Source organism: Nomascus leucogenys, chromosome 22a (genome assembly GCF_006542625.1).
Source record: "Nomascus leucogenys isolate Asia chromosome 22a, Asia_NLE_v1, whole genome shotgun sequence".
Taxonomy (NCBI): domain Eukaryota; kingdom Metazoa; phylum Chordata; class Mammalia; order Primates; family Hylobatidae; genus Nomascus; species Nomascus leucogenys.
The window spans coordinates 84,396,235-84,408,149 of NC_044402.1; positions in this window are offsets into that span (position 1 = coordinate 84,396,235).

Genomic DNA, 11,915 nt, shown 5'->3' on the forward strand with positions numbered 1-11,915 from the left:
TAACTTACATTGATTCAAATTCAACTGTCTCTCTGCTCCTTCTTCATATTCAACAATAAATAAGAGAAAGGGAAGGAGGGAGGGAAAGATGAAGAAAGAAAAGAACTTTTTTATTTGTGTGTGCATGTGTGTGAGGCCAAGTAAAATCAAATCCAGAGAGGTGAAAGAATATGGTTAATTAAGGCAATTTTACAAATCTTGAACTTTTTATCCTACTATTCTTTCTTTTCTACTTCCTCCTTTTTGTTTATGTGATTAAAATATAACCTAATGCTTATTTAAAGACATTACTATGCAAGGTTTTTTTTATCACTTAAACTGATGATGTAACATTAAGATATTATCAAGGGTAATAATTTTGACTCCACTTTATGATTTAATTATAGAATCTAAATCTTATATAACTATGACTCCCTTATTTTGAAAGCTGTTTCAGCTTTCCAAGTCCATGTTAAAAGAAAGCATGGAGAAGTAAAGGAGTGGGAAGCAAAAAACATGGGAAAAAACATTAGGTTTTGACTGAGTTTAGACACATTTTTAAAAAGCATTGCAACTCAATGCCAAAGGCTCGGTGTGAGCTCTCATGTCCCAGCGTAGCAGAAAGACGCCTCACAATGAATTCATCGAGGAATACTTAGTTATGATAAACCATTTTAGGGATTCATTATTAATTAATAAGTGTTTACATTGAAGAAGAAATTGTTATCCTTGCCCCCAACATGTTTGTTTAGCAGAGAATGGGATGAATGAGTAGCTTTTTTAGGTGTTGTATTGCTCAAAATTTGCCAATTAATAACTTGTTCTGATATCTTAAAAAAAATAGCAGAAATAGGTTTGGATAAAGCTTCCGGTAAAATATAAAGATGAGTAATAATCTAGTACATTTTTTAACATATTGCAGAAAATCTCAAACACTCACTAGAGAAGATAGTAAAACAAACCCCTATGACAACATCACACAACTTCAACAATTATGTGCCTTGAGCCAGGAAAAGGAGAGTCAGAAAAAAACAGCATCTAACAATTAGGAGGTGTGGTTGGTGTTTTGAACAGAAAGAATAAAACCAAGATTTGACCTCATGATCAGTTCTAATAGACTTAATGAGAATCATAATAACTAGAGACTGTTTGATCCATATTCAGGACTATTCTTGAGCCAGGTAAAGAGTTGAGATCAAGATAAGAGTAGAGACTGATCAGATTTTTAGGTATGATGCTCTATGCTATGGAAAACAATCAACCATTTAAGACTAAGTGATCTAATTCATATTATCTTTTAACTCTGACTTTAGATGCAAACCATTTCATTCTGAAAGTTACCAGCAGGGAAGAGAGTAAATCAGAAATAGCAACAGGAACTCAGAGAACACCAGTTATTAATTACAGAATATCACAGGAAAGGAATCAGAACAGTACAAGTTAGAATGTCATTTCCAAGTTTTTTTTCTTTCTCTAGGATTCTTTCAGACTTTTCTTTCTTTTTTTATTCAAGCTTGAATTGCAATTTTGAACTGTATTAGAGAATCTGGGCTATAAAAAGATTTTGCTTAAACTCATTAAACGGTAAAACTGCTTATATGCTTGTATCTTTGCCAATTTTCAATCTGAAGGACTAAAAGCATGTTTTTAGCTATGAAAAATGAGTAAGATTACGATTGGAATTTGGTCACATCATTCTTTGACTTAGAAAGAGACTGCAAATGGCATCAAAATGAACAATAAATGCCTACCCTAAGGCTTTCTCTGTTCAATACTTCTTGCTCATGACTGTTCTGTTCAAGTTGTAGAATAATAAAGCTTAGAGAACGTTCTGCTTTGAGTAAGCTAAGATTCCATAAACAGCTTTATATTGGTGTAAAGACACAACTAGGAATTAAATGTATTTAGCCCCGTTGATAGTCCTTTGCTAAATTAGATCTTCATGTCATTTCTATATTTTATGATTTTTAAAATAATAATGTTTTACCATTTATTAAGGATCTGTATACATACATAGGCCAGGCACCATTCCAAACGATTTATATTTAATGATTTATTCAATACTCACACCAGTCCTTTCAGAAGTAAAATCTTATTAGCTTCCTTCTTTGTACTGATAATGAAAGATTTCTGAGGCACAGAAATGTTAAGTATTTTCCCCAGAGCACAGAGTTAGTAAGTAGCTGAGCAGGGATTCAAATTCAGCAAGTCTGTTTCCAGGCCCTAACCATTAACCTAGACAAACAAAAAGCAGCAACACAAAAATGAACAATCAAAAGTTTAAAACATTTTCAGTTGATAGATATTTATAAATACATCCACTGGCTTCTATTGTTCCCAAATTCAAAGCAGTAAGAAAGGGAGCCAAAATTTGCAAATGCAAACATTTAGGGACTTTTCCATTTCAGTAATGATGGTAACACTTTGTTTTAGGGTTTATACAAGACGATTAAAAAAAAAACTGTAAGGATAAGACTAGAAAGACCAAAAAAAAAAAAAACAAAAACAAAAACCAGCATGGATTTAAATAAATAAAAATTCAAAAAAATTTTTACTTGACTTCTTCAAAGTACATAAACGTTTTCAGATTTTTGAAAACACTTTTTGGGGAAATAAAAGCACTAGAATCAGAATCAAAGTAGAATATGTTAGCAGAAGAAAGGCAAAGGAAGACCTATACATTTGTATAGATTGGTGGCAGATACTGTATGCTGTGCTGTACCTCTTAGGATTCTCCAAGTCAGATGTGCTAGAGAATTGACAACCATTGTTCAGCAGTCATCAAACAGTAAGTTCACCTGTAAGTTTTCCAGCTCTCTTATCCTTCAAGTAGCATAACGTTAAGTTTGACATCATTTCCCAAGTTTTTCTTATAGGATTAAGTTTCATTCACTCACAGCGATAGCTGGCTTGATGATATCCTCTTTTTATTGCTATTTTTTTTGAATATTTATTGGCATCTAACAAACTACTCCAAGTATTAGTGGCTTCAACACCAATCATTTTACTGAATTTTTCAATTTTTATAATTTACACCTTTGGGCAAAGCCCAGCTGTACATTTCTTCTGATACATATCACATCAACTGGGGACACTCAGTGGTATTCAGCTGGTGGCTGGGATGATACTGAGGAACCAAAATAATTTTGCTGACTTTGTTCACATTCCTAGTGCCTCTGTGAGGCCATCTGGAAACCTGAGCCCAGCTGGATCTCTCTCCCTCTCCATGAACTATTAGGACCTTCCCACTTGGTCTAACAAGTAATTGGACTTCATACACCGCTGTTTACTGCCCTGATGCCAAGTGTTTCAAGAGACAGAAGGTGAAGCTGCCAGTCTCTTAAGGCTTTGACCTAGAAATTGGCATGGGGCCCCTTTGCCATATTCTATTTGTCAGAGAAATCATGACCCCTTCTCCTTTTACCAGGGCGTCATGCTTAATTGAAGGGGTAACCTCTCAATCTTAGGTGCTGAAAACTGTGTGGCCATCTCTAATCTGCCACACTCTTTTCTCCTTCCTCTCTTTCACTTGTTTCCCCTCCTAGTGTTTTAAATTTGTATAACTCAAAACCTACCTGCTCTAAATTTACTGTCTCAGTGTTTGTTTCTGGTAGAAACTAAACCAAGAAAAGGATGTTTCCATTTGGCCAAAAGAAAGATTTTTATAGACAATTATTATTTCGATTCTTATCCATGGTGAAGTGGTTCTTACTGCTTCTTTCTAATTAAATAGATCGTGAGCGAGAGATGTTAGCTGATTTGTCTCATAAACACTTGGGACTTGAACAAAGTTTTTCAAACCATAACTACAATGTTTTTGCCACTGTACCAAAGGATGAAATAAGGAGAATAAACCTGAAAACAGTCATTTAAAGCTGCAAACACCAAGCAGTTGTTGGCTTTATTTTTTAACTCACTTGATTCAGTTTGTGAATTTTTAAAAAGCTGTTTCTTTTCTGACAATTCCTCGAATGATCCTATCAGTTCACATGGAGTCAAAGGGTTGGCAAATTTACCTACTCAACTACAGCATCCCTGATTCTTTGATTTTCCCAGGAAGTAGGAAAGAAGGAGGATTAACTTTTGCTGCACACCTCCACTATTTCAAGCACTGTGCTGTTCACATTCACTGCTCTTTTATTTAATCCTCACATCATAGGTAATATCCACATTTTTTTAGATGAAGAAACTGCTTCAAACTAAGGTAGCAAGCAGGGATTTTGATGCAGTCTGTCTGGCCACGGAGCCAGACAGATTCAACCATACTTTACTCTTCCCAATAAGAAGAAAACGCTTAGTGGCGAATTCCCTGTAGGGGAAGCGAATTGCAGGCCCTGGGAAACCATGAGATTCTTTTGCACTGCAACTAGTAGTTTTAGTGCCCTGCTGGGGAAGTTGAAGCAATTTTCTCCTGCATGATAGGTCCATAGATTTTATTATTATTTTTAAACAGCTCCTATTGAGGTAAAGTTTGACCTACTCCTGATATGATTGCATTTCTGCTTCTCCATGTTTTCCGTGCCTGCCTTTATTCTTGACTGTCCAGTCTTACAAATCAGTGGTTTTTATTTTCTAAGTATTCACAAGCTAGTTCTTCTTGCTCTTGCTCTCAAGTTTATTATGCTTCAAATGTCACTATAGAATCTTAACACTCCAATTACAGACAGTAAGTTAAAAAAAAAACATGCAAAAAGAAGCCCCTTATACCCTTGCTAACATGATGTTATAAATTTTTAAAATTTGTTGACAATATTATGGATTTAAAAAGGGGTATATTATTTTTTAAGTGGCATTTACCTTATTACAAATAAAGCAATTTTTCTATCTCCCAATTTTCTTTCTTTTTAGAATTGAATTGTTTTATAGTATTCTCAAATTAATTCGTAAACTTTCTATGTATACTAAAGATTTGTATTTTGACTGACATAAAAGTTGCAGATTTTTCTCATAATTTGTAATTTGTCTTTTAATGCTGTTTACGGCATAGTTTGTCAATGAGATGTTTTAAATTTGTATGAACTCAAGTTTATTAGTATTTTCCTTTATGGGTTCTGGCTTTTCTATTTAAGAGTAAGTAACACAATGTAATAGAAATATTGTGTTAGATTTTTATTGTTACATTTAAATATCTAGTCTTAGATGACGTATTTCTTCTAATATATAGCTAATTATACGTATACGCGATCTTTCCCAATAAAATCAAACTTTATTAAAAATTATATCCTTACTTTCTCTACATGCAAATATAATGCCATATTCTTTATTCTACTTTTTTTTTTTTTAGAGAAAGGGTCTCTCACTCTGTTGCCCAGGCTGTAGTGCAGGGGCATAATCATAGTACACTGCAGCCTCGAACTCCTGTGTTCAAGTGATCCTCCTGCTTCAGCTTTCCAAGTAGCTGGGACTACAGACAGAGGCCAACATGCATAACTAATTTATTTTTATTTTTGGAGAGATAGATGGGGTGTCGTTCTGTTGCCCAGGCTGTTATTGAACTCCTGGACCCAAGTTTTCCAAAGTGCTGGAATAACAGGTGTGCACCACCATACCTGGTCCCCTTTCTTTTTGATAGCAATATTTGCAGGTTTAAATTCCTCAATGCACTGCTTCATCTGATCTCAGAAACTTTGACATTTTGTACTTTCATTATAATTTAGTTTCAAACATTTAACAAGTTCCACTGTGATATCTAATTTGACCTGGGAGTTACTCATAATTGTATGTTTTAATTTCCTATGTTGAATTCTATTAGATCAGAAAAATTATTCTGTATGATTTTAATTTTTTAAATATATTAAAGCTTGTTTTATGGCTCAGAGTGTGCTTTATCTAGTTATGTACACTCATAAAAATTGTGTATTCTAAAAGTCAACCTCACGAAAACATTAGAATGGCTGAGGGGAGGCCATTTTACCAGGACCTCTGGGGAAGGGAAATTGGGGAGACACTGATCAAAGGGTACAAAGTTTCAGTTACAAAATGAATAAGTCCTAGAAATCTACAGTACAACATAGTGCCTATAACTAAAAATACTGTATTGTATGCATTAAGATTTGTTAATAGGGTAGCACTTACGTTAAATGTTTTTACAACAACAACAAAAAGAAGGAAGAAAACATTTACGGGTGATTGTTATGTTTATGGCATTGCTTATGGTTTCACAGGTATATACTTCATGTTCATTAAGGTATGTACATTAAATATGTACAACTTTTGGTATGTCAATCGTACTCAAAAGCAAAAAGATTATTTTAAAAACCAACAAAATACAGTAAGCATTAAGTGTAGTAGTAGACTTATGTGTACATTTTAATAGTGTTTGTAGGAAAATATATGCGTTTAGTTTCAACAGTTTACATGCATAGAGAGTCACATATGGAATGATATATACCAAACTTTGATATTTGTTACATTTGAGAACATATAGAATTGAAGAAGAGAAAGAATAATTTATTTATGTATTTATTTCTGTATGTGCTACTGAATTATTTTATCTAATTGCAGTATTTTTGTACTTCAAATTTCAGTAAGTATAAAGCTAAGAACCTCATTATAATCATAAAAATTCAATAAGTAAAATAATTATGTAATTATATTACATTCCTTTTATCATTTTCATAGTTTCCTCTTTTTAGCTTTTGCAAATATGTATTTCTAAATAAATCCCAGGTAAACCCAGACTTAGCCAATTTATATAAAGGTTTATATAAATAATATGAGGTGTTAAGAATAACAAGGAATCTGTAGAAGACCATGTTACTTCACAGTAGCGTACATTGGGAAATACTGAAAATTCACATAGCCATATTTAAAGTAAAAAGCATTATTTATTGAATTTCAAGCTTTTACATTTTTAAATTACTAGCTGCTGATAGCTTCCTAGATGTGATTTAGTATTTGTACATAGTATTTGTGGAAGCTTTTTACAGTAACCTTCAACTGAATGCAAGTTTAATTTTGAAACATTCCTTATAGATACACAAACGTTCCATCACACTTGACTCAGTTTTGAATATTACCCAGCCAACACTGGCATTCTGGCTGTTTTTGCAATTAACCTCTAGCCTATTCAGCACTTTCAATTATTATATTCCATATTTATGAAATAGACTATGTCAACTGAAATAATAGCCTATTGATTCGAATAGCCATTTTAAATGCAATTGAAAATCCAATCAGTTTTTGTAAAACTACTGCATATTCATTTACTATACTTTTGTGCTCCATTAATAACAGTTCTTGCTTCATCTTAGAAATGTTCGACAGTATTTTATTTAGTATTCATTAGATAACAAACAAAGGCCTACCACATTGTTATTTCAGCAAGAGTTGAAAGAGATTGCCTGTGTGGAATATCTTAAACATGGTTTTTGTTCCTTTTGGTATAATTCATCAAATTATATTTGGAAGTGTCATCTGATGGTGGAAAATATGTCCACTTTAATGATTAAGATTCTCCATACTCAGTTTGACTCAATAGTTAGAAGATCACACATAAGGTTATTCAAGTTACTTCATGTGCTACATTGATACATTTTATTTGAGTAATTTAGGGGGTGGCTGTTTGAAGATAAATGCTTTCTTTTATATCTCATCTAAGTCTGTCATAGAATCTTTAAAGTAAGGCATCTGATCACATTTACTTAAAAGAAGTATTTCTAAATTCAATGACTACTTTAAGAAATTAAAATTTTCAATGTATTGTTTTAGGTAATTGATATCTCTAAACAACATTTTTTGAGAGCTTGTTACGTGTTAAAATTTGTGTTAAGCTCTTATAGATTATTTTATTTAATAATAGTTTAAATATTTTAATTGTAGTAACTAGAAATATGCAGATATTTTTTCTCTTCAATGACTTTAAGAAAATATACACTTTATTTATAAAAAGTCATGTTGTTAAAGGAAGTATTATTTTATTTTAATGAGTGATAAAATATACATTTAGTTATTTATGACAGTGGAACTGAACTAGATTCAATTCCTTTTTTTCTGTATATTAAAGTCCAGAACATATGACATTTCTCATGCATCTATTTATCAGACATTACTTTATCCAATAAATATTTATTTTGTCCTATTATGGCATTTGCAGGCACTGCTTAAATGAAGATGAATTACAGTCTATGATCTGAAGGAGCTTATAGCCAGTAATGTAAATAAAACATTACAATTCATTTTGAGAAATGATTTAACAGTAGTATGTGTATGATCACAAAGGAAGGAATAACAATACAGTATGACCATGTGCAACTATAGTCACTTGTAGTGAATGAATACCTGGGTAAAGAAAAGGACAAAAAGGAACATAGGCATTGCAACATTGTATGCCAGCACTCAAAGCATGGAGAATTTCTAGCAATTCCATGTGCACCTAAGTATGGGATTCAAGAGCAGGAGTAGCAAATACTTAGGTTTAATAAATAAAATCGGTGAGATCCAGAAAAGCTCTGAACCTAGGAACTTAGATTTATCTTATAGTTGCTAAGGAGATTGAGTGTTTTGCAATAGTTAAGTGGATAAGATTTTAGTTTGAAATACATAATTCCAGAAGTTTAATCCATATTAAACAGGACTGAGAATGGAAACAAGGGGAAAAAATAGGACCAAATTTTAGTTGCCCAGATGAGATTAATGAGGTCTGCCATGAAGACTATCTTAATTCACAGAAAGAGATGGGATAAAGAGACATGGAGAGGTAGTGTAAAGAGTGTTTGGTCATAAATAAGACGGAAAACTGGAGTACAAGTGTATGAGCTACAGGGGAAAGTCTAAGACAATTCTTAGGTTTCAAGACTGGGTGCAATTATGCCACATTAAAATGGCAGATGTTGGTATCTCATAAATGACATAGAAAATTCAAGAGATGGTTGGAGGATGAAATGAACTCATATTTGGACATGTTAAATTTGAGAGGCCTATGTGAAATAGCAAAAAGATACAGAAAAATAGGAATTTAATCTTGGAATTGAAGACTGATGTGAGTGCATATCTAGATATAGAGATCATTGAAATATAAGTGATTGTTGATAGAAATATGTGAGCTCAATTCTCTTGGATATGTAATAGAGAGGAGATGTAATAAAAATGCAGTCATAGCTTTTAATAGACAGGTACAGGAAGTGGAACCAGTGGTAAAGAATGCTTCATAAAGGTGTGATAAGATCCATGAGCAAACCATGTCCTGGAAATCAATGGGAAGGAAAGTTTCAAATGAGAGGCAGAAGAGCAGAGTGAAAGAGAATGTGACTCCTAGTAACAAAGAGTTTTATCTCCAATTACAATTTCCTACCATTGTGATCTGGAGCAAGACTTCATGGAGAGTGATTTTCTCTCTCTGAGTTTCATTTCCTCAGCTGTAAAATTGGAATAATAATGGTTTCTATCCTTTATAATTGTTTTAAGGATTAATAATATAAAGCACAATGCCTGACACATGATAAGTAACCAACAAAAGCTTCTCAATATTATTTTTAGGAAGAGGTGGTTAATCATTACAAAATTTCGAACAGGAAAATGAGAGAAGTCTCCATCTGATTTGGCATGAAAGTGGCGATAGGTAGTTATCTTATACTTTCTTTTCAATGACAAAACTCATAGTATAAAATGAAATACAAAATGTAGATCATAGAAACTCATTCTGTTTTATTTTTTTCAAGAGTGGAGGCTAATTCTGCTCACTGTAGATTGTCAGAGATACAAATTTCCCTTGCTGTTAACACGAAGATGCAGGTACTTAGGGAGAAAGCACCAATATCAGAATAGAGGAAACTGTCAATATGAATAAACACCCTAAACCATCTAAAGGTCAGTATGAATATATTGATATGGTTTTGATGTAGGAATAACTGACACTGCATTTCACGATGCTCTGAAGGGAATATAAGGCAATGGAGAATGTTTCTCTGATCATTCTGTTGTATTTTTCTATCACTTCGCTTGCCACTTTCCTCCTGGGTTGAAATTACAAAAGGCATATGAAAAAAAAAAAACTAAACAGCATTTGATATGTTTGATGAAGATTGCCTTTGATGTATATAGATTATCCTCAATGAGTTATGTTTAATACAATTCAGAAAATATAAAATATGTATTCAGTAATGATAATGAATTATGATAATCTTTGGCAAGCCTGATAAGACATCATTCCTAAATTAGTAGTACTTATCTGTTCGCTCTGTGTACCAGAATTTTGATAGCAACATTAAATTGGTGTTCTTAAAGTCCAGGTAGCTATATAAAATCATTCCTTTAATTTAAGACTTTTGAAATTCACAAATTAATGAAAAATGAGTAAACTATATAAAATGGAAACAATATGCCATTTATATAAACATGATTATTTGTTTGACAAATTTTAAATAGTATATACATGGCACTCATATTAACTTCCAATTTCTTCTATGTAAATGCTGAAAATACCTGTGCAGATACTGCTAAAAACGTGGTCTTTTTTCTCATTCTCTCAGTGTTCATTTCTCTCATTGTCTGAGTTTTGATGACGTATTTTTTTGTAGCTCGTTGTATTCTACAGTGAAACCCTGCCTTTGTTGTTTGTTTAGTGATATAAGAACACTAGCTTTGTTGTTAGCAAATGAGTTCCTAGTACTAGCCCCACCAGTGACTGGTGGGCAAGTCACCCACCCATTGTAGCCTTGATTTCTGCAAAAGGGAATATGGTATACCTTAAATATTTATTTGAGGACTGCATAAAATATTGTCTATAAGTTGCCTACCACAATGTTTGATGTATTATAAAAGTTTTATAATTATTGTGATTATTATCTTGATCATTTTCCCAGTTGCATAATATTATTAATCTCTGTATCAGTACATGCTCAAAGTTCAGATTTTCATATATCAAAGTCTTAATCAACTGTATTAATTATTGTTACTTCCTCTAATAATGTTTTCTTACAATGCCTAATGCCAATAACTTATAATTTTCAATAATTTTTTTCCAAATTAAGATCCAGTTCTTTAGCTTATTGTCTCATTCTTCTGGTCATTCTTTGAATGTTTCCTCTTTCTCAGTTTTCTCAGTGTTATGTCCTCTCTGCTACGATATCTTCTAGTTTACAAACTTTCCTTTCAGATGGAAAGCATAACTTTTAGCCTGCACCTGTTCTTAAAGTGAACTCTCTCATGCTGGAGAACTATGGGTGTCTTTACACCGTATCTGTGTTTTAGCAATACCAAGTTTTATTGACTATTTCACATTCATAATAAAATAATTTGCACATGTGTATCATACGAAGCATTGTCTTAACTATATGTCTTTAATCATTTTGAGGTTTTTTTTTTCAGAAACAAACTAGAAGAAGGAAAACGCAGAGACAAAGAGCAGAGATCACAGTGAGAAGAAAGGCATATTTGTCATCTAAAAGTGGTAATATTGCTTTACCAGGACAGTGGAATTTTGATTCTGCATTTTTCTGGCAATTACACTGCTATACACTCCCTAGAGGGAGAGGGCTATTTTATAAGGATGATGCTTTAACTATGTCAAAGGAAATACTAGAACCTTGCTCTAGACATGATTGATGGTAGTCTTTCAAGAAGTAACCCAAACTATCAGTGAGAAAGACAAAAGGGTGTGACTTTTCTCGAGCTTCTGTAGCTGGACCAGCAATTACTTGACAGGATGCATTATGTTAAGTTGTTCATTTTCATACAGAAAAGGTGGTTACAATTTTTGGCTGTTTCCACATAAAGTAAGTGAAATGGGCATTTGAAAATTTGTAAAATAAAATAGGGATTTTCTGTTGGGAAATGGAAGTTAAATTGAAGGTTGGGTGACCATTTTTTTCAATATTGATAAATTGATAGCATTTTCTTGTGTGGACATAGTTTGTGATCTACCTATTAGCAGTCTGTACATATGCCTCTTCAAAATAGCGTGATGACATTTCTTGTATTTTCCTTGGACAATACTT